Source organism: Macaca mulatta, chromosome 4 (genome assembly GCF_049350105.2).
Source record: "Macaca mulatta isolate MMU2019108-1 chromosome 4, T2T-MMU8v2.0, whole genome shotgun sequence".
Taxonomy (NCBI): Eukaryota; Metazoa; Chordata; class Mammalia; order Primates; family Cercopithecidae; genus Macaca; species Macaca mulatta.
Genome location: NC_133409.1, coordinates 37,301,885 through 37,326,782, shown reverse-complemented (window position 1 = coordinate 37,326,782; position 24,898 = coordinate 37,301,885). Strand labels below are relative to the sequence as shown.

At 38.8% G+C, this 24,898-nt stretch overlaps 1 pseudogene; it reads right to left on the bottom strand.

The window, feature by feature from the left end:
- Window positions 1–22,712: 22,712 nt before the first annotated feature.
- On the bottom strand, window positions 22,713–24,344 carry LOC144340645 (putative elongation factor 1-alpha-like 3; annotated as a pseudogene).
- Between the last annotated feature and the right edge of the window lie 554 nt (window positions 24,345–24,898).

The window sequence follows — 24,898 nt, the reverse complement described above, 5'->3', positions numbered from 1 at the left end:
ATTTCTTTAAAAATTTCCTTCCTTTTAAAAAATATAAAAGGGACTACTGTTCATTCCAGTTTTCTTCTTCTTTCTTGTTGTTCTAGTATGACTTTTCAAGTGTAACACCGTTCTTCCTGTCTTTAACATTGTCCAGTTCTGGTCTTTTCTGTGAACTACCACTGGGCCCCTTACCTCAATGCTTTTTGTTGATGCCCACTCTGGTTCCCTTGTTTATCTGAGTCTGTTGGTACCCCAAATGACCCCACACCCATCTTAAAGTACTTTTTTTCACCTTCCCTGTTTAGTACTGGCCAGATGAGTTTTTCCTAGCACTCTGTCACTATCTGAAAAGAAAGAGGCTGTGGGAAACACAGAAATGGTATGCATTAATAACTGATTATAGGCTGAAGAGAAAAAAATGTAGCTGACTGCAAACCCAGTGCTGTGAGGGGACTTGTATGAGGTTCCAGGTCAAAGACAAACCGTGTGAGCCAGTCCAGAAGGGTGTAAGTTCTCTGAATATTCCTTGCTGATTGTTGGGTGACACATGTACCACATACTGTCTCCATTTAAGTCATGGTTCTACTGTAGATTTATTTTTATATTAGTTAATAAATGACTTAAAATCGTCAGCAGTTGAAAATCTTGTCACTCTTTCGCTTTTCTTTATATAACTCAGTCAAATCTTTTTTTATGTCCTCTCCTCATCTCTTAAGCTAAATCTGTTTGGATCATGTTAATAAACTAAATGAAATGATATTTTTGTGTGGTATTTTATACACTCCTTAAGAAAAATAAGTGATTCAGTCCTAGCATTGACAGTAAAAGTCAATTAAGAATGTTGCATTTTCCATTCCATTTTGAAGCCCTTTTTGCCCCACAATGTCTTCAACACAAACCATATTGCCTTTTAAATAAATATGTTTCAGAGTATTTCCTTCTTGATTCTTAGAACTTGTACATTTGATGAAATGTTTTTAATATTTATGAGGTATATTTTTGAATTTACTTTATTTCTTTTTGTTTTATTTTATAAGTGCTATTTCACATTCTATGATTTTCCATTCAAATATTTATATGAGAAATATAATTCCAAATACTCCCTATTTGAAATTTTATGTTGATTTTTACTTCAGAATTTCTGAATTTGATGTATCAACGTCAAATGATTTCCTCTTGAGATTCTGTAATATTATATTTGTTATTACCAAGAACAAATATTCTGTAATATTATATTTGTTCTTGGTAAGCAAGGTGAACATACCAGCTAGAAGAAGGTAAATAGCTTTGGAATCTTACATTTATGGAGCCAGGCCAGGGAATCTGTTCCACTGATGTTACTAAGAAGAAAGTTGACATTATTCTTCTGGAAATTCTCATGAATACATGTGATTTCAAGGACTAGACTCTGTTTCAAATTAGGATAGGTTATCTGTTGTAAGTTCTATAGAATCCTGATTATATTCTAAGTTGTTTGATCTTATGTTGAGCACACCTTCCTGAATAGCCAGGTTTTTTATTACACTTTTTTCAGAGAGGCTTTTAATTGCTTTCCTGGATTAAATAGCATCTCCTGACGCCTAGGCTGTCAGGCACAAGTCCCCGAGACTTCGGGGAGTATGGGGTCTCCATGTACGATGGTCCCTGGTTGGATCCTTAGGTTCAGGGAGTGTGGAGAAGACATATCTGGTGAAACCAATATTCATCAGTGCCATGTGAAATTGAAGGTATACTAGGTGATATTTTTTTTTTTTTTTTTTTTTTCTGAAGGGGGCTCAGGCAGAATCAAAGGAGTCCTAGCAGTGATAAGAGTATGTAGTCAATAAAGGTAAACATATTAATAGTTTTGGACTTTGTCCTAATGGCTCCAGAGGCCAATGATGGTTGGCAAACAAAAGGACATTTGGAAGCAGTATGTAATGGCTATGTATAATTCGCTCAGCTAAACTCACTATTGGGTATCAAAGTCATTTCAATTTCTAATATAAGTATTGCTGATTTAACAGCTTTGAAATTAAAACTTTTTTATATCGCTAAGTATTTTCTTATATTTAGGTCATAATAAGTGGAATGACAGAAATAATCATTGCATATTTCAAGAATTTTGAAGAAATATTGCCAGATTAACTTATTCTCAAATGGTTTGGAAAAATATCTATCTATCTATCTATCTATCTATCTATCTATCTATCTATCTATCATCTATCTATCTATCTGTCTATCTATCTATCTATCTATCTATCTATCTATCTATCTATCTATCTTCTATCTATCTGGCATTTGTCTATTTATCTACAGAGAGAGACATGTGAAATGATAATAATGGGTGAGTCTAGTTGGAGAACATAAGATTTCTTTGTACTATTGTCACAGTTTTTTAAGTTTGAAATTATTTCAGAATAAAAACTTAGAAACACAAAACACATCATGAAGGATCCAGCTACAGCACAGTGATCCAGGTAGGTTTTCTTCCCTATGCAGTATTGCTCCATTTTGAGGTGGTAAAGAGAGAAACTGGATGGTGCTTACTCCTCAGATGCCCCTGAGAGAGGGCAGAGATGATTGCAAGTTTGTCAGTTCAGACTAAAGATAGGATGTGCTTCCAGTTTGGAGAAAGAAAGAAGGGAAGGAAGGAAGGAAGGAAGGAAGGAAGGAAGGAAGGAAGGGAGGGAGGGAGGGAGGGAGGGAGGGAGGGAGGGGGGGAGGGAGGGAGGGAGGGAAGGAAGGAAGGAAGGAAGGGAGGAAAGGAAGGAAGGAAGGAAGGAAGGAAGGAAGGAGAGAAAAGGAAGGAAGGAAAGAAAGAAAGAAAGAAAGAAAGAAAGAAAGAAAGAAAGAAAGAAAGAAAGAAAGAAAGAAACCAACCAACCAACCAAAAAACAGAGGGCTTGAGGGACCCAGGGAATGAGGAAAAATCCCAAAAACTAAGAAAAGAAAAAAAGAAAAGGACGAGGTGTTGCAGGCTGGAAATCTGCTCTCCCCCTGATTATAAACCTAATGTGTAATAATGCCCATTTGCTAAAGAAAATTTAGACAAGTATGATAATTTTTTAAATAATGAAATCTGTTAATCCTATTGCCCAGAGAATAAATAAAACCTGTTAATAAATACAAATAAATAAAATATGTTAATTCTATTCCCCACTTCTAACTTTTATGTGCATATGCTTCTAGTATATGTCCGTGAAGGTGTGTATCTGTGTGTATTCATATATAGATGGAGATATAGATGTTAGGTAACACTAGTTTCTGAAACAAATTCCAAACTATCAATGCTTTAACACAATGAAGTTTATTCTGTATTCAATTAATTGCTCAATGTGTGTGATTCATTTAGTCACTGGCTTTCCTTCTTGTGGTGGTTCTGGGACCCAGGATCCTGTGGCCTTATCATTCCTAGGGCCTCAGGGTCATCTGCATTCAGCCTGCTAATAGAGAAGGACCTGATCTGGAAAGGGCAAAAATCAATTCCACTTTCACCATGTTGGTTAAAATAAATCACATGATCTCATTGAAATGCAAGAGGGGCTAAGAATGTCATCTCTCTCTGGGTACCTGTAGAATGACAACACTACAGAAAGGAAGCCATCTCTGCTGCAATATGTATTTTCAGTAAAATTGACTTTCATCTACTCACATGATTCCAAGGTTTTTGAGTTTTAAAAACAATGATCAAACCAACATAGGGTTGTCAACTATATGTTTGGCAAAATAGGATACTAAACAGAATAGTTATTATTTATTTAATAAATCAACAAATTGTATCGAGTTTATGTTGAACCATGCTCTGTACTACAGTGTTGGGCTTACAATTGTGATGAAGCCCCATAGCTGAGTACACTAAACCTCCTATCACCAACATTTCATTTTACAAATTGGAAAGATTCAAAATAAATATCAGTTATTCAAACTGAATAAATTTAGCTTTACGGAAAGCTTACATCATCATCATGGACCATCCTTTCTCCGTAGATTATTTGGACTATGAACTTAGTTTATATCATTTTGATCATCTTAGCCCTACAAGACTTTAACTGACAGTTGTATCTAAATCCAACATAGTCAAACCGGTATTTCATGAGTAGAAAATGGTCAATTGAACAGGCTCATGGCAGCATCCATTACTCCCCAGGCCGGAGCTGTGATCCATGGAAAATATGAAGAGTCATGGAACACTGTTACAAACTTAAACAGGCTTACTGCATGACTTAAATATAATGATGTGCATTTGAAAGTCCAAGAAGAGTTATATAGTATGGAACATTTCTCAAACTCATTTCACCAAACCCCTGTTGTGGGTGAGCAATGTTCCCAAAGGAACACACTCTGGGGCACACAACTTTCTGAGCAGAGCATGTCCAGGTTTCTTTAACAAGTTCTTGGAAACTTCCAAACTGTTCATGGGCAACTATAAAACATAGCCCAACAGACATAAGCCTGACACTTAGGTTCATGGTCTATTCCTTATTTGCTGTGCTATTTTGCCAATAAACAAACACATCCTCTATTATTATTATTATTATTATTATTATTATTATTATTACTAAGAGAGAGGACTCAAGCAATCCTCCCCCCACAGCCACCTGAGTAGCTGGGACCACAGGTGTGCACCACCATGTCTGGCTTTTTTTTTTTTCTGTTTTTGGTAAAGACAGGGTCTCCCCATGTTGCCCAGGCTCATCTCAAACTCCTGAGCTCAAGCAATCTATCCTCCTCGGCCTCCCAAAGTGCTGGGATTATAGACTTGAGCCATTGTGCCTGGCCCTCTGCTTTTTATTAATCTAGAGTGGTACAACTTACAGAAAAAAATGAAAAAACAATTTACCATTTTCTAAAGGAAAATGCTAAAATGAATTATTTGACATCAATAAGGTATTTAAGAAATGTTGACAAAGCTGCATGTCTTTGGAACATTTCAGACCTATAGATACAGACTACCTTTATTTCACAAGTAATTTTATTCTTTAAGAGAATCCTAAATTTCAAAATCCTGCCTTACTTCCCAACAACGAAAGCAGATGAATTAAAAAACAAAATTCATCAGATGAGTTCTAAGTGACTCTCTCACAGGTCACAGCTTTTTCACTTTCTAAAGGTCGTCCATCACAAAGAACAAAATATTTGCAGTGACTTGTTTGGTCATCATAAGTTGCTAAATTGCTTTACCATAAGGAAGACCTTATGTTAAAAAGGCAACATTTTTTTTTTTTTTTTTTTTTTGAGACAGAGTATTGCTCAGTCGCCCAGGCTGGGGTGCCCTGGCTCCATCTCAGCTCACTGCAAGCTCCGCCTCTTGGGTTCACTCCATTCTCCTGCCTCAGCCTCCGGAGAAGCTGGGACTACAGGCGCCCGCCACCAGGCCTGGCTAATTTTTTTGCATTTTTTTAGTAGAGACGGGGTTTCACTGTGTTAGACAGGATGGTCTCGATCTCCTGACCTCATGATCCACCCACCTCAGTCTCCCAAAGTGCTGGGATTACAGGCGTGAGCCACCGCGCCCAGCAAAAAAGCAACTTTTAATGAAAGCTGTTTTGTAGGGTTCCCTTCATTGTCCTTTGATTAACAATAACATGAGGACTCTATGGCCCCAATCTAAGGTTTATTTAATAATGCCATTTCTTTTCCAGTTTCTTTAATATTTGTTGCGGAATTGATATAATGTGACAAAAAGGTATTTGGGGGGAATAATATACAAATGTAAAATGAAAGCATGAATTACACATTTCCCTCTTATTTTTTAATAATCCATTAAATATTGCTAATCAAAATAATGCCATCACAAAGAACATATGGGAAATAAAGAGGAGAGGGGGACTTTGTGTATTCAACAAGGGATGTGTTTCTCCCTTACAGCCATTAGACGGCTTACTGCATATCTGGTATCAATCCTGCCAGCGCTGGCTTGGAGGTGTTACACTTCTCAAAGAACCCGCCCCGGCCCTTCCCAGCCTACCTACTTCTTTGCCTATTGCCTTTATTTTTTTGCTAATTCTAAATTCATATTACCTTAAGCTTCTTAAAGATTTTTAAATCTCCCATTTTTATGGTTAGCAGAGATTTCCTACAGTCTGTTCTTTGCTTAAGTGACATGTGGTTGTACAGATGGGTCCTGCAGGAAATCCGTATGCAGCCTTTAAATAATTTTAAAATAATTTTTCTTGAGGGTTGAGCTCTAAGATCAACCTTAAGTCTCCTAACCTTTTACTGTAATGATTCTAAGCCTCTTTTGAAATTTTCCAAATTGTTAGTTTGTTGTAGCTTGCATTTTATACTTCACCTTCTATTTTGAGATTACTGTGCTTAGATTTTTAACTTCTTGTTTTTTTATCTTCAATTTTTTGTTTTTAAATTTAATTTCCAGTATTAATTCTAATCTAATCATTTTAAGCAGGTTTTTTTTTTTTTTGCTAATCTTTTAATTATGTAGCCCATTAGTTATTTTAAGAAGACATACTTCTTTATTTTAATAACAGCTTGAGGAAGTGCCTATTGTGAGCAGTGGTGAGAATGCACTTTATAGACAGAAATAGTGAAGGAATTTTTTTCCCTTAGTACTCCCTGCATTTCCTGCATTTACATCGCTGGCTCCCTGTAATGAATTTCCCAGGCCAAATGAGGATTCTGCAATAAACTTGCCTAGTCATTTGCTAATCTTGCTAGAGTAAGAAGCACCATGGGATACCACTCAGATGGGATACTGGAATTGCAAGAATGGAATTGCTTCCCATAGACCATTTAGTCCTCATATGAAGAACTGTGTTCTTTAATACTCCATTGTCTCCAAATGACAAAATCATAGGGTTTGGAGTAGACTATGACAATTTCCTTTTCCCAGTCAGGAGCTGTCTATGTGCAGTGCACTTGGAGAAATGAGCAATGCATTTCTCGAAAGCCCTCTCTGGAAGTTGCCAGCTTTCTCCTCTTATTTGGTGATTTCTAATTAGACAGAGAACTTTTCCCTTTCCTTCTTTTAAAATCTTCCATTTTTTTTATCGTTAACAGAGATTTCCTACAGTCTGTTCTTTGCTTAATTGACATGTGGTTGTACATATGGGTTCTGCAGGAAATCCGTATGCAGCATTTAAATAATTTTAACTTTTCATCAATCATTCACCCTTGAACCAGTCTGCTACATACTTGAAATACATGAGTGAACAAGAAAGCTAATGGTAAAATCTAGTGAAGAAAACACAGACTATAGTTATACATTTTTTTTAAGTCTCATTTATGAGTCCTCTTTACTTAGCTGATACAGCATCAGTTCTGGTGGCCATGGGGCATAATTTCTTTTCACATATAGTGTACATATTTACTTGTCATAATCTTTGACATATATATTGTGTTCAATTAAGTATTGTATTTGTTCTCAATGTTAGTGGTATTTTTAGAACTATCATATTTTCTATATAATAGAAAATATAGAAAAGATATGAATTCTTCTGTATTAGAAATATTAGTTATTTTAAGAAGATATACTCTTTAATAACAACTTGAGAAGTGCTTAAGCTGATTGTGAGCAGTGGTGAGAATGCACTTTGTAGAAAAAAAAAGGGAGGAATTAAAAAAATTGTTTAAGTGGAAGAATTCTTCTAAACATAGAAGAATTTGTTTACATCCAATAATTTAAAAGATCTTTCTTTAAGTAAGATATGTTTGCACCTCCAATAAGAATATTATTTTATATTATTTGGATTGATTCGACTCTACCTAATTTATAAATTATTATTCTGAGCACTCTACCTGCAGGAGTGAAAGGGAAATGTGGGATTAGTGAGTATAGGGTCTGTGAAAAAGGAGAATCTTGATTCTGTACCGTAGCTAATTTTGCATATCTACAGAAAAACACTTGGAATTGTTATACAATGCTTAGTCTCCAGCTAATAGTACCTTTAGTACTTACTCTCATGTGAAGAACTGACGTTAAATCTTTGTCTTACTTCATTACCATGAACAAAGGATTGATTTAAAGTTGAGCTGAGTACAATGAAGAAGCTAGAATAAAATATTAATTAAAAAAATCATTTAAAATAGTTATTTAAAAATGTATGCATATTAGACTATCTAATGTGATTTAACCAAAAAGCTTTCACGTTTCTCTTTGCAACCCCTGTAATGTTTTTAGCACAGTCAATTGCATAGAGTGATTTTATTATAAATATTAGTTGAATCGCTATGAAATTGTGTAGTTTTGGATAATCTCCAAGAATGTTTTTAAAATTTCTTTTAAACAGTACATTGCCAAAAGCCCAATAGGCTAAGTGGGGCTTAGCATAAATATGCTTTTTATAGCTCTTAAAAATATGAATTTAGAGTGTTTTGTATCAATGTGATATAGAGCATGTAATGTCAGATTAAATAAATCAAGCTTTCCCATATAAACCCCTTTCATGGGCCATCTTATTGCTGGTAGAAAAACACAGTAAACAGAACTATAAGACTAGCTCGAGGCTATGTCTTACAGGCAGGGTTCACTTTGTTAAAATCGATAACCATTCATGTGATTTAGCTTCATGAACTGAGAAGCCTACAGGATAGATGATAAACTCGTGCTCATTTCAGGCTGCTACTTGAAATTCCAAAAGTAGATCATCATTATTTGGTAATGGGAAAGATAACACATTACATCTTAGTGTTATTTCTTCCTGAGAGAGAAGAAGTACAATGGGAATGTGGTGAAGATAGGAAGGCTGGAGGCAATGAACTGGTTGGCATACTCCGGGGGAAAAATGAACAAGACTGCCTGCAAAGGCAATGGGTGCTGAAAAGGAGTTTAAGACAATTTCCTCTCCCTTTTGTTATGCTAGGACTATATTCGTGCATAAGCTGCACATCCAAGATTTTCAAGATGATTTGCATTCAATGATTCTCTCTTGGTATCCATAAAAGCAGCAAAATATTTATTCCAGTGTAAAATGAGAGTCCATGAATTAACAAGAGGGTAAACAGAATTCAGATTTTAAAATGCCCTTCTCCCCTACCCCCATACACAAGAGAAACATTTTCTTTCAGTCTTCTGCAACTAGAGATGGACTTGATTAAGCAGCAAGATTATGGGATAAGACATAAGAGATGCTCCTTCTCCCTTTTGGTGGTAGGTGTGACTTTACCAAAGAACAGAAGAGGTGACATATCATTGAGATCCTTATTTGGTTTTAAAGAATATAAGTCCCCATTGTGTGGGCAGATGCCAGGCAGCTACAGAAACACATCATTCCTGTAGGGCCCAGCAGTCTGGTCTCACAGACAGAGCAGCAGCCTAGAATGTGAGCAAACACTGGCCCCACACCCACAGATTCCTCACCAGTCTTTCCTTCTTCCTTGTTTCCTCCCCACCCTTCCTTTCTACTGCTCCATTTCTCCATTCATTTCCCTGTCTTTTATTTGCACTCCCTCAGCTAGACAGTACATATTTATTGAATGTCAGTGTTTGCCAGGCCATAAATAATACACATTTTCTGACCTTCTAGACCTGACAGCATCATTGGAGAGAAAAATAATGAACAATAATCACACAACTACTACTATTCATATACCAGAATGACTAAAAGAAACAAACAAAATACTGGAAAATGCTGATGAGGACATGAAGTAGTAATCTGTAGATTTCTCACACATTGCAGGTGGGAATATAAAATAGTACAGCCACTTTGAAATAAGGTTTACAGTACCTTATAAAATTAAGCATATACTTACTGTACAACACAACCATCATACCCCTGAGTATTTACACTAGAGAAGTGAAACCTTATGTTCATATATAAACCTTTATGAATCCTCATAGCAGCTTTAAAAATAATAGCTGAAAGCTGGTAACCAACCAGATGTTCTTCAATGGATGAATGGATAAACAAACTGGAGTACATGCAACCAATGAAATATTACTCAGCAATAAAAAATGAATGAACCATTGACACACAAAACAACTTGGATAGTTCTCAATGGCATTACACTAAATGAAAAAGACAATCTCAATAGGTTACATAAGGTATGATTCCATTTGTATAATATTATCACAGTGACAAAATATAGCCATGGAGAACATACGAGTAGTTGCCAGGGACTAGGTTGGGCTAGGGTTTGATTATAAAGAAATAAAATGAGGTAGTCTCTTTGTGGTAGTGTCTTGCCCTGTTGAACCCACAGCTGGCATCTTCCCAGAAGCAGTGCTGGGGAGTTCCCACAAGGGAGAGCGCCAAACTGTCCAGAGAAGGGGCTGGTTGGGGTTCCAAAGAGAGAAGCACTTGTAATCCCAGCACTTTGGGAGACCGAGATGGGCGGATCACGAGGTCAGGAGATCGAGACCATCCTGGCTAACACGGTGAAACCCCGTCTCTACTAAAAAAATACAAAAAACTAGCCGGGCGAGGTGGCGAGCGCCTGTAGTCCCAGCTACTCGGGAGGCTGAGACAGGAGAATGGCGTAAACCCGGGAGGCGGAGCTTGCAGTGAGCAGAGATCCGGCCACCGCACTCCAGCCTGGGTGACAGAGCGAGACTCCGTCTCAAAAAAAAAAAAAAAAAAAAAAGAGAGAGAGAAGCACTAAACGCTCAGTGATCAGTGCAAAGCATTTATTAAGGGAACCTGCTTACATACGGTGAGAAAAAGGGAGTGTTCTGCCTGGGTATGTCTGTAGCAAGGGGGTCAGGGTAGGGAGCTTATATGAGCATTAAAGGAAGTTGGCTCAGAGCCAGTACCAGTTTCTTTGAGCAACAGCCTAGATACCTTTCAGTGTCTGAAGTCAGTACCTGAAAATGTTCAAGGCTCTGATTCAGGTTCAAACCTGCTGGGAAAAACCTGCAACTGTCTGTGCCACAGAGAGGTCAAGGCACTCTGTGTTTTTTTTTTATTGTTTTAAATAGAGACAGGGTCTCGCTCTATCACCAAGGCTGGAGTGAAGTGGCACAATCATAGCTCGCTGCAGCCTTGACTCAACCTCCTGGATTCATGTGATCCTCCTACCTCAGCCTCCTGAGTAGCTGGGACTACAGGTGAATGTCACCATGCCCATCAACTAAAAAAAAAAAAAAAAAAAAAAAAAATTTTTAGAGATGGGGTCTTACTATGCTGTTCAGGTTGGTCTAGAACTCCCGACCTCAAGTAATCCTCCTGCCTCGTCCTCCCAAAGTGCTGGGATTACCAACATGAGCCACAGTGCCTGACTCATTCTGTGATTTTTGATCAGGACACAGAAAGAAATCAGGGGAACTGGAGGACCCTACATAGTGGAAGAGTTCTATATCTTGACTGTAGTGCTAGTTACATGACTGTGTTTTAGGTGATAACATTTCATAGAATTATGTAACCTACACTGCCCCCTGCCCCCACCACAATAGTACATGCAAATACTAATGAAATCAAAATATGGTCTGTAGTTTAATTTTATTGTACCAATGTCATTTTAATTGCTTTTAATATGTTATCATGAGGGGAAGCTAGAGAAGGATACTCAAGAGTTATCTGTATTAATTTTTCAACTTCTTGTGAGAAACTATTCCAAAATAAAAAGTACACATGCATATTTTTTAAATAATGAAAGTAAAAATAATTCACTATGTATATGTTGGAAAAAAATCACACAAATAATTTATTAGAATTATGATCTGTTCTCAGTGGAAAAGCACAAGGTGTTAGGAGGGTGTTTCATTTCAGGGTGAGAGTTAGGAAACATAATCTAGAACGTTAGTTAGCTCGGCTCCAGCTCAGGGTCAACTGCACTCACACTGAGGACAGAAGCTGCTGGTGTCTTTTTATCAGTGGAGCCCTTTGAGCTGCCTTTCCTGCCTTTGACCCCCTTGGCTGGAACTTCGAGGGTCACTCCGGATTCCCTAAGGCTGCTCCTGCATCCCAGTGTCACTGCTAGGGTTGATGGAACTTCTAAAGAACAGTTTTCCAAAGAAAGACCAGATCTTCTCAGTTTCTATAGAAATTGTCTTTCTTACCAACTTAAGCATCATTTGAAGAATTCTATCAGTATATTTTGGGACAAAGGAGTAACAGTGTTTTCTCTTGGTGACTGGAATCAACAATGTAAACTGCTGCTCTCCAATTTAGGAGCTTCATTTCTTTTAGTAGATGCTATAAAATGTGATTATATGCTAACAAAATAAAGTTTTCTTTTCATCCGTCTTACAGTTATGAACAGGCTGCCACCTGTTCATAACAAAATAACTTTCATGTAGTAAGTTGATATTGAATAGTGCTATATATTTTTCAATCCTTTTAACTGATTTCTATCTTCGTATTTAAAGTGAATTTCTTTGGGGCAGTACATAGTTGGGTCTTGATTTTCTTAAAAAGATAATCTGGTAACTTGTTCCTTAATCGGGGGTATTTAGGCCATTTATATTTAATACAATTATTGATATGGTTGGGTTAAAATTTATCATCTTGTTTTCTATTTGGTATGTTCGTCCTTTGTTCTCTTTTCTGCTTTATTTTGGATTGAGTGTTATGTATAGTTCCATTTTATTTCCTTTGTTGGCTGACTATGATTCTTAGTTGTGTTATTTTAGTGGTTGTTGAAGGGTTCAGAATGTGTAACTTTAACTTATCACAGTCTACCTACTAGTCATATTTTACTATTTTACACACAAAAAACTTACAACAGTAACTCCCATTTCTTCTCTTCAGACCTTCTTGATATTTTTGTCATATATTTTACTTCTTCATGTGTTATAAGCCCCATGACACATATTTTTGCTTTAAGGTGTATTATCTGTAAATAAATTTAAATAATATGCAAAAGCCTTTATTTTAATTCATGCAATTAGCAACTATGTGATGATCTTCATCCCTTTGTGCAGGATCCAGGTTTCTACCTGTTATCATTTTCCTTCTGCTTGTCAGACTTCCTTTAACATTTCTTGTAGTGAAAGTCCACTAGTAATAAATTCTTTGGCTTTTGTATTCTAAAAAATTTTTACTTCACCTTATTTTTGAAAAATATATTTGCCAGGTAGCAAATTCTAGACACAGATTTTTTCTTTCAGTGTTTTAAAGATATTACTCTTTTGTATTGTTTCTGATAAAAATATTTTGTCATCATTATCTTTATTCTTTTGCATGTAATGGGTATTTTCTCTGCTTTCTATTGACCATTAGTATGAAACAACTGGATTATGATATGCTCTGTTGTAATTTTTTCATGTTTCTTGTGCTCGAGGTTCCCAGATCAATGTTTTATATTTTTCATTATATTTGGAAAATTTTGGCTATGATTTTTTTCAAGTTTTTTTTCTAACGCTGTCCTCCTCCTTCAGAGATTCCAATTAATACATTTGGCACCTTGACATTGTTTCATACTTAAGTGGTGTTTTATTTATTTGTTTTGTCTTTCTTCTCACTGTGTTTCATTTTGCAAAGTCTTTATAGCTGTCTTTAAATTCAATCTTTTCTCCAGCAATATCACCAGGAAGTATACCCATCCAATGTGCTTTTCATCAAAGACATTGTAATTTTTATTTTTACAAATTTTAACTGAATTTTTTTTTTTTTTTTTTTTTTTTTTTTTTGAGACGGAGTCTCACGCTGTTGCCCAGGCTGGAGTGCAGTGGCGCGATCTCGGCTCACTGCAAGCTCCGCCTCCCGGGTTCCCGCCATTCTCCTGCCTCAGCCTCCTGAGTAGCTGGGACTACAGGCGCCCGCCACCGCGCCCGGCTAATTTTTTGTATTTTTAGTAGAGATGGGGTTTCACTGTGGTCTCGATCTCCTGACCTTGTGATCCGCCCGCCTCGGCCTCCCAAAGTGCTGGGATTACAGGCTTGAGCCACCGCGCCCGGCCTTTAACTGAATTTTTAAATATCGTCTATGTTTCTCTTTATCATGCCCAATCTTTCTGCTAGTGTCTTTCTTCTAGTGTCTTTAACATATGAAATATGTTATATTATAATATTATAAATATTATAATAACTATTATAATGCCATTGTCTACTAATTCGATCACCTTGACATCTTTACATCAGTTTCAACTGACTGACTTTTTTTCTCTCATTATGGACTCTATTTTCCTGCTTCTTTGCAGTAATTTTTAACTGAATGCCAGACATTTAAATATTTACCATGTTGGTTGCCAGATGTTTTTATATTACTATAAATATTCTTGAACTTTATTCTGGAACACTCAAGTTACTTGGAAACAGTTTAATCCTCAAATCTACTTTTATGCTTTGTTGGTGAAAATTGCAGCACTTAGTCTAGGGTTAATCGTTTCCCACCACTGAAGCAAAACTCATCTCAGTATTCTACCTGATAAATTGCGAGATTTCCACTCTGGCTGTTGTGAACAGGCGCTAGCATTATTCTCAGCTTGTGTGACTTCCAGGCACTGTTTCCTCTAGTCCTTTCAGGTGGTTTTCTCCCTGGCTTCCACATGAAATGATTCGTAGTCAACTGAATACCTAATGAGGAAAACTCCTGGAATTTTCTCTCCGTGCATCTATCTCCTCTCTCATACTCTTCCTGTGAATCCTATCAGCCTTGGCTTTCCTATAATCTCAGCTCTGTCTCCTCATTTCAGACTTCTAGGTGCCAATGTGTAATATCCTAAATTAATATTCATGAAACTGATAAGCTTGCATGTCAAAAAGCTCATATGGCTTAATATCTGAAATGACTTGGTTTCCACTGGAATTCTTCCTCTTTTCATAAAAGAAGGGGAAAGTTTATCTACCTGGTTAATGGGGTTCCTTGGGTCCAGGGCAGGATTACAAAGATTCCACCCATTTGATGGGGCCTGGTTTAAAAGCAACACTAAGATCAGGAGAGTGCAGAGCCAAAGAAGAGCAGAAAGCCAAAGGCTAAGCCAGATTGGTCCTAGCCATAGGACGCCGGATACCCAAGCAGAAGGGGCCAGCAGTAGAAGTCCTTTCCTCCAGGAGACTGTTCCCGGCACTCTTCATCTATTCCCTGATAGCATCAGGCACTCACATTTTTCATAGGTTTTCATCTCTGTATATCCCCTTTATATTTTCTATGGTCTCTGGCCTATAAATTTTACAAAGACATCAATTACATCTATCTTGTTTATTGTCGTCTCACTTGGTCCTAATATACTACCAGGTTCAGAGAAGGTGCTCAACAGACATTTGTTGAATAAATGCATCTCTTTCATGAATTATTAGATGAAAAGTCAAATTGCTTCTGAGACCAGTCTCATTGAACTTCCCTGTTGCATTCAACAGAATGATTGCTGCAACCTTCTTTCTGCTTCATACTTTTCTCCCCTGGTTATGTTCTCTCTCCTCATTGTTTCCCAGTCTTTCAGTTTTTCTCAAACCCTGTCCACTCCTTATATCTGGGCTGGCAAACTCAGTAACTGTGGTGGTCTAGAAGGTGATGTGAGCCAGCATTGTTGTTGATTGTAAGAAAATTTGAAATAAAGGAATCCCTGGTCAAATTGGAGAATACAAGTCTCAAGTAGAGGCTTCAATATATTTTTTAACTTAAAAAATTCTGAGCTGGCCATAAATACGTTTTTTGTGATTCAGCAGCTTCCAGGCTTAAATGTCAGTGCTATTCAGCATTTCGTTTTCTCCCGAGGGTTCAACATTATTTGTATGTTGATAATTCCTGACCTCCAAACTGGACTAGACACAGCAATTTGGAGTTATGCACTCATTTCAAATGTATTACAGCCCCAATAGAACTCATCTTACTCTATAATTCTATGTTCTTATCTATTTCCTGCTTTAGTGAATTGGCACCACAGTCTTCTCATTCATATAGTCAGAAACTTGGAATTACCACAGATTTCATTCATTTACCCAGTCCTCACAATCTATCTGTCCCTGTGTCTTAAATGCTTCCTGCTATCCTCACTATTAGAGGTTTAACTCAAGTTCTTCTTATCTCTCATCTGCTCTTTTACTATAGTTTCCATTTCAGTGATCCCCGAACCTGGAAGTGAGGGAGAATCACCTGGCACATTTTGTAAAAATAAATATTCCCAGTTCCCACCTCATACCCACAGAAGCATGATAGTAGAGGATGAGCCTAGAGCATTCACAATTGATTAACTAGCCAACGTGGTGGGTTTTTAAAGAAACTCATCAGTAGTCTGGTTTTGTTTGTTTGTTTGTTTTTGTTTTTGCTTTTGAGACAGAGTTTCACTGTTGTTGCCCAGGCTGGAGTGCAGTGGCACAATCTCGGCTCACTGCAACCTCCGCCTCCTGGGTTCAAGTGATTCTCCTGCCTCAGCCTCCCGAGTAGCTGAGATTACAGGGGCATGCCACCATGCCTGGCTAATTTTCGCATTTTTAGTAGAGACGGGGTTTTGCCATGTTGTCCAGGTTGGTCTTGAACTCCTGACCTCATGGTGATCCACTCACCTGGGCCTCCCAAAGTGCTGGGATTACAGGCGTGAGCCACCACGCCCAGCCCTCATCAGTAGTCTTATTGTGACATTATATCAGCCTGCATTCCTTACATAAACCCACTGACACCCAGGCTGCTCTCTTCTTTTCTTTCTAGAAAGTGCACCACTCTAATGTGACAAAGAGAGACCGCAGCTCCAGGTTCTGCAGTACAGCCCAGAAATGTCTCAAGCTCACAAGACTGTACAAGTCAAAATGGAAATTGAGAGCCAGTATTATGAGTTAGAAAATTATCCAGCTAAGCTCTTCATAATTGAAAACCTAACTGCAACATGAGTAATACAATTATATTCCTTAAAATGTTATCTTTTTCATGGCTTGGACAGGTGGATTGTTATGGATGGATTGCTTAAAATAAAGCTTTCCTTTAGTTCTGCTGAGAGAATTTTAACCTAGTAGCGGAAACAAGTGACAATGTGCAGCTGAGAATTCTCTACACTGAATGGAGACTCTGTTCGGGGACTAGTGAAAATCCCCCAGATACAGTGAAAATAGCTCTCTGTTTCATTGAACCAACACTTGATCATCTCTAACAGGAAAACATTCTCTAAAAGATAAAATTTTTATAAGTAGAGGGGAAAAAAAAGAAAACTAAGCTGTTACAAAGTTTCTCCATAAAGCTTCTACTTATGTAAACAAAAATTTCTGTTTTTAAAATGACAGTGCTGATTGTCAACGCCAGGTTTTAGGACTTAAGGTGCTGCGGGCTCCCTGCGGGAGCGCAGCTATAATTGATGAAGAGGCGCCATCGTGTGGCATGGACGAAAAATGACTTGAAGTGGTGACAAACTAGTAAATAGTTGTCACCTTTGTTTTCTTGCCTTTGGAAGTATTGAACTCATTGCGGCTTCCCTGTTTCATCTCCATCCAAATGCAATAGACGCGTGGTGTAAACATTCCTTTTGCACCCCTGGAATCTTCTGGGATAAGACAAGACACGGTGCTGTTTGGCAAAGTGAGAATGTTTGCTTCTTTTGGAGTCAATTGGGAGCACAGTGCCCTCTTCTGGTAGATCTGGCACTTTGCAAAGAGAGTGGTAAATTCTTTCCTAAAACAACCCAAAGACTTAAAGGAGGACTTCAATATTGCCATATGGTTGGGTGGACATTTGAGGATCTGCATAGGAATCTCAAATGCAATACTAATAGGATTTACTATTATTATTACATAATAAAGACACGAAATGTTATCTTACTACAGCTTTTTAAAATAAATTTGTTAGGAAGTATTGCTTTTGGACCCAGTGTTTCCTTCACAGTGTCTTGCGTACATCCATGGAATATATTGAAAAAAGTGACATAGCCACATATTTCTATTCACTTCAAACTGAAACAATTAAACAAATAATAAAATGGGCCCAAATTCATTATTCATGTCCACTTGTAAGAAATGCTGCTAAATTAAAATTTTCAGTCTCAAGAAACTGAATGCTTAGCAAGTGTGTGGCATAATGGAAACACATTGGCACCATTGATTTTTTAAATAAATAAGAAACTTCATATTATATTATCCATCTGCTAGAATTCAGATATGGTCCTTCTCATGAAATAGATGGGTTAGGCAAAGCCGCGCACATTAATTTCTATATTTTAAGTATTCTTAAAGAAAGTTTATTATACTAGAAGTTGAAGTCCTTGCTTTCCAGGAGACAGCAGTTGCAGTGAGCTGAGATTGTGCCACTGCACTCCAGCCTGGGTGACAAAGTGACACTCTGTCCCCCCACAGGCCAACCCCCCCCAAAAAAGAATAATTCAGAAAGAATAAAGCATGCCAAGAGTTAAATTTGCCCTTTTCCACAGAAGAGGTGGTGCCTGCTTCTGGGACACAAAGCCAGACAAGAGTTTCTTTATGTGCTTGTCTCTTTGGTTTTAATTTGAAGGATTCTAGAAAGATGGTAGTTTGAAACTTTCTCCCACACTGGTCAGCTTTAATACCTGACTTTCCATTATTCCTCGCATGCAGTGAATCTGATACTCTCCTATAAGCTCAGCATATTCCAGGTACTTAGAGAACGGTAGAGCAAGGGGAGGAAATTTTCAATCTGTTTTTCAGGATTTACAGTCTGGTCAAAACAATGTCTCCATATAAGAAGCAATGAGGCACAGTAAAAAAATGAAATACACTGGCTGTCCTGCAAGCCAGGGGAAGGAATGGAGTTCTACCAGTGAGTGCTTTCCAAGGCCACACTTTTCACATCCGTTTTCTCATTCAACCCTGAAAAGCTGTAAGGAATTTCCAGACATACAAACGTACCACGTGAAAGGTCACATACCAGTCAGGCAGAGAATCTGCAATAATAATAACAAAGATCCTCATGATAATGCAATAAGGTTTGGCTGTGTCCCCACCCAAATCTCACCTTGAGTTGTAATAATCCCCATGTGTCAAGGGCAGGGCCAGGTGGAGATAACTGGATCATGGGGGCAGTTTCCCCATACTGTTCTCATGGTGATGAATAAGTCTCATGAGATCTGATGGTTTTATAAATGGGAGTTCCCCTGCACAAGCTCTTGCCTACTGCCACGTAAGACATGACTTTGCTCCTCCTTGCCTTCTGCCATGATTGTGAGGTTTCCCCAGCCATGTGGAACTGTGAGTCCACGAAACCCCTTTCCTTTATAAATTACCCAGTCTTGGGTATGTCTTTATTAGCAGCATGAGAACGACTAATACACTATGATAATAACAGGAGACACACTGTATTGAGGTTAATTTACATGCCATTTACTATACTACATAATCATCCTATGAGGTAGGTACAATTATTTTTAATGTTGTAGATGAGAGCACTGAAGTTTCGTGAGATTAAATAATTTCACTTTATTTCCTCCTCCAAAATAATAAAGAATATTCAGTGAGGATTTAGACTCTGTTCTGTCGGAGCATTAGATCCATGTTCTTGGGGCTCTGCTAGGATGCTCTCTTGTCTGGACACTGAAGCCCACAAGCCAGACACTGCTGCACCATCTTCAGCATTTCTTCTCCCACAGCATGAACCATTACGCCAAGGAGAGTTCAGGGGGAAATCCTAGAGGCTGAAAACTTATTTGGATCAAGACACAATATCTTCAAGTGCATTTTGTTCCAAACCAAGTATCTCTCAAAGGTTTAATTCTTTAGCTAGTGTTTCCTACTGGTCACCAGAAAAGAGATCCCTGGTCAAATGAAGTTTGCAACATTGCAACAGTTCAGCAACATTAAAAAGACGGTGTTATTTGTTGTTTTTAATTTTAGGAATTTTCAGTATCATTAAACAGCGATAGTAGTATAAACTGTAATACTACTTAATTGTAATACTACTACTTAATTCTAATACTACTTGTTAACATTTGTTGCACATATGTGATACAGCTGGTATTTTGCAAAATGTTTAATGTATGGTACCTAATTTAGTGCTCACAAAAATAATAAGAGGAAGAAACTGTTCATGTTATGAATGAGAAAATTGAGGCAGAGCAGTTAAGTAACTTGTCCAAGGGAAGAACTATTTGTGATCATTATAAATCTCCATATGGCCTGGGGTAAGCTTCAGTTCACAGTTCACATTTCCCAAGCATATTTGAATATAAACCCTATTTGCTACAGTGAATCATGAGATTAGATTCTTCAGGAGATACTTCGATAAATGCCACTGTTAACAAGTAATGCTAATACCGAGAAGCACCCTGTTGCCAGCCCAGTACTGAATGCCTTGAATAGAATATTTAATTACTCCTGGGGTATGAGTATAATCTTTTTTAGGATGAAAAAACAAAGCCTCAGAGCAGGTAAGAGATTTGCCGAAGATTAGGAGGCAAGTGAGGAATAGCGCTCTCCAGGCTGTGCCTCTGACCCCACGTACCCTTCTCTCCTGCCACGTCGCTCGACCGGCAGCCATATTGTTATGCTTTGGCCCACCTTCCTGCTTTCTAGGAAGCGGAATCTTGATTTGAAGACATCCAGAAAGAGACTAGAGCCATGGAGAGGAAGGATCACAGAGCACCGGCATGTTTTGTCAGCAGAAGGCAAGACTGTCTGTGGGTCTGCATGGGACACTGGAGAGAGGCTGGTAATGGAGAGGCGAGGGCACCAGGGCCAGTCTTGACCAGAGGGCAGGAAGTCATCTCAGGCCAAAGGGATTGTGGGTGAGGGGAGGAGATCCAAAGTGAAGAGGTTGTGCTGGGGTTTGGAGTCAGCCTGGGGTAGGTGAGGAAATTCATTAGAGGTCTAACATGACTTTAACAACCTCTCTGAGGAGACCAAATGCCATTCTTAGGGAGCCTGCAGGACCGCAACTGCTATCCCATGGGGCATACTTCCTGCCTGCCGGCCCCAGCTGCACCAGGCTGTGTGGGAGAGGAGGTACCTCTGAACTGGTCTCAGAGGATCCGGCTCCTTCACTGCATTCTCCCTGCAGAAAGCTTATTGGAAAGGAAGGCACTTTTGTCCTAGAAGGGCAATATTAGTTAGGAGGCCGTATAGATAACAGACACAAACACTGGGAGGCTTTATTTCCGTGTTAGCTTTCCTAGGACTCAGGGTGCAAACACCAGATAGGGCCTGTAGAGGAAAATTTCACAAAAAGAACCTTTCTATTTGTAGTTCACACCTGGAATTACTGGAGTAAAAAGCTCTGTTCACTGAAATTTCCACTATTGGCTCATTACTAGCGAGTTACACATTTAAGACACGACAAGTATAAATCCTTCAAGAAGCCAAAGACAACTTGCCCCAGAGATAGTAAGGAAAGCAGTGTGCTGAGGAAGGAACAGGGAGCTCTGCTGACTGTGCTACCTCCCCAGCCAGGACTTGAGGAACTTCGGTTAATTTTAGCGCATTTCCTAGTAGGAAACACTGTGTGTCGGGGGCACCTCCCCTGTCCAGGCTGGAATGTGGCTCCGGAGAGGAGAGGAGACCCACTCTTATTTGGTCTGGCTGGCTGGTGATGAAAAGGAACAGAATGTGCTTCTTCTACAGCCGTTTGGACCCTCCTGCCACAGCACTAACTGTTCAGGGTCTCTTCCAGTACTATTAATATTCTGGAAAATTCTCTGGCTCATAAAATTGGAGAGGTAAAAACTTTTTCCTTTTTCTTACAGAACTATGGAAGAGCATCTGCGAATCACGTCATGACCACGTTTCTCAAACTGGGCATTACAAACCTTCACAGTGATTGTGATAGAATAGAGACCACCATTATAAGACAATGAGAGGGACTTTGGAGAACTGAATTGACTTCCTTCAACTCTATAACCAGTTCAAGAGATAGGTTTTCCTAGCTGTCTGGAGCTCCACAGCTGAGTCTAATCTATACTCTGCAGGAGAAATTACTTCTTTAATTAGTGATGTCTGCTATGGGTGTTGGTGCTAATGGTGTGATGGCAATCACGTTATTTAGCAAACTTAGTTTTAAACCATCCTGTTGAAAAGAAGCATTTCCCAATGCTTAGGAAGACTTTGAGGTCACCACAAATTTGTAAGGAGAAACAAACAGAACAGGACAAAGATTAAGAGATTTTGAAATTTACTCCCATATGATGTATTAAAAGGAAAATAGAATGCTGAAAAAGCTTTTTAGGAAGTGATGCCATATAAATTTTATTCAAAAGAATTTACATGAACATATTTTAATTGCAGATGGATGTACAATGCCCATTATATGTATTACAGTTGACAGATTTTTCAAAAGAGTAAAATATTTTTATTGGTAGTATTCCATCTATAATATTAGATTCACTACTGAATATGATGTAAACTTCTTCAGCGATGTAGTTACTTATCATCAGCTGGTGACAAAATGTTCCATTCTAAGTTGATTATTCTGCTATAACTTTTTTTCTCATTAAACTTTGTTTTAATAGGTCTCAAAATTCTGTGATAGATTTTTGGTCAAGGTGTTTCCGTTAAAAAGTAACGATTTTAAGAACTAATAAAACTGCCACATGAAAACAAAAACAAAATGGTCTGCAAAACATTCTTTCCTTCTGAAGTTTTATGATGCATTATTAACCAGTCTTTTACTGTTAAACTTAAATGACTGATTGAAACGAACACTTCTGAGATTGTTCTTCCACCATTGATTAAGACTAGGGTGCCGACGTGAGAGGATCACTTGAGCTCAGGAGTTCGAGACTATCCTGGGCAACATAACAAGACCTCATCTCCAAAAAAAAAAAAAAAAAGATTGGTGTGATGGCACAGGTTTGTGGTCCCAGCTATTTGGGAGGCTGAGATGGGAGGATCACCTGAGCCCAGGAGGTTGAGGCTGCAGTGAGCCATGATGGTGCCACTGCACTCCAGCCTGGGTGACAGAGCAAGACCCCATCTCAAAAAAAAAAAAAAAAAAAAAAAAAAAAAATTGAGTGAAAAGTATTAAAGATACTGTTCATTTAGCCTTTTGAACTTCCCCGGCAGATTCAGTGACTTTGCCAGCTCCAGCAGCCACTGCTCTAAAGACACCTTCAGCAACTGTCTATCGCATATCATGAACAGCAAAATTACCTGGAGGAGCATAGTCAGAGAAGCTCTCAGCACACCTGGGCCTGACAGGAACCATATCAACGATAGTTATCATCACCCAATTTCGAGAATTTAAGGACCATCTTCCAGCTTCTTACAAGAACATTGGTCAACCTTTTCCTTCAGCTCAGCAAACTTGCAAGCAGTGTGAGCCATGTGACAATCCAGTATGGGGCATACACAGCCAGTGTGATTCGCTCTGGAGGATGCAGGATAATCACCCAAGCAGTGAACCCTGCTGCTTCTACAGGTAGGTGGTTTTGCTTTCATCAGCGATGTTGCCACAACGAACAGCTTTGACAGACACGTTCTTGACATTAAAGCCCACATTGTCTCCAGGAGGAGCTCACTCAAAGCTTCATGGTGCATTTTAACAGACATTACTTCAGTTGTAATGTTGACTGGAGCAGAGTGTGCACGATACAGGTTTGAGAACCCCAGTGTCTACTTGGCCCACAGGGATAGTGCCAATATCCCAAATTTCGTAGACATCCTGGAGGGGCAGAAGCAAGGGCTTGTCAATTAGATGAGTTGGTGGTAGGATGGAGTCCAGAGCTTCAAGCAGCATTGCCATCTTTATCCTAAACTTTCTATCCCTTAAACCAAGGCCTGTGATCACATGGCTCCAGCATGTTGCCACCATCCCAACCAGAAATTGGCACAAATGCTGCAGTGTCAGGGCTGTTGCTCATTTTCTTTTTTCTTTTTTTGAGGTGGAGTCTCGCTCTGTCACCCAGGCTGGAGTGCAGTGGCGCAATCTGGGCTCACTGCAAGCTCCGCCTCCCAGGTTCACGCCATTCTCCTGCCTCAGCCTCCCTAGTAGCTGGGACCACAGGCGCCCGCCACCACACCCGGCTCAGTTTTTGTATTTTTAGTAGAGATGGGGTTTCACCATGTTAGCCAGGATGGTCTCGATCTCCTGACCTCATGATCCACCCACCTCGGCCTCCCAAAGTGCTGGGATTGCAGGCGTGAGCCTCTGCGCCCGGCCCCCATTTTCTTAATGTAAGTGCTGACTTCCTTAGCAATTCCCTCGTGTCTCTTCTGCTATAGGGTGGCTCAGTGAAATATATTTTGTAAATGACAACAATTTCTTGTCACACATCTGGCATGCAAGCCAGAAGGGTGTGCTCAGGGGTCTGCCCATTCTTAGAGATGGCAACTTTAAATTCACCAATATCAGCAGCAACAATCAAGACAGTGCATTCTACCTGGGATGTGCCTGTAATCATGTTTTTGATAAAGTCTCATGATGGTCACATAGCACTTGCTGGCCTCAAATTTCCACAGAGAGATATCACTTGTGATACCTTGTTCACACTCAGCTTTCTGTTTATACAAGACCCAGGAGCCCTTTCCCATCTCAGTAGCCTCCTCCTCACATTTTGCAGAGGGTCTCTTGTCAGTCCCACCAAATGTTTAGATCAGTAGGGGTGGACTTGACCAAATCTACAAGCCCAATGACGACAATGTTGATGTGAGTCTTTTCCTTTCCCATTTTGGCTTTTAGCGGTGGATTTCACAACACCTGTGTTCTGGCAGCAACACCTGTGTTCCTGCAGCTGAGGAAAAGCTAAACACTGCTTTGGAAAGCAGCTTAACTTCTTTTCTGACCTCTTTTACTTGTACTTGATATTTATCTTTTAGAAAAAAATGACTTACACCTAATATTCTGATACCGTATGATTTTAAAATAGCTTTATTGAGATATAATTCACCAATTAAATGTGCAATACAGTACTTTCAGTATGTAAAAATATACATGAATTTTGAAAGCCAATACATCAGATATTTTAACCTTAAAAGAACGTGTGCTATAAAACAAAACAACTTCTCTTGTCACCTCCTCTTTTCTATTCTAAGAAGAAACAAACAAACAAAATATGTTTTCTGCAGGAAGGTGTGTGTGTGTGTCTGTGAGACTGTGCATGCATGTGTGTGTCCTCATTAGAGGAAAAACAGAAACCGTCCATTTCCATAAGCTATTCAGAAACAAACAAAAAAGGATTAAGCTTCACAAGCAGGAGCTTGGAGAAACAAGGAGCAATATTA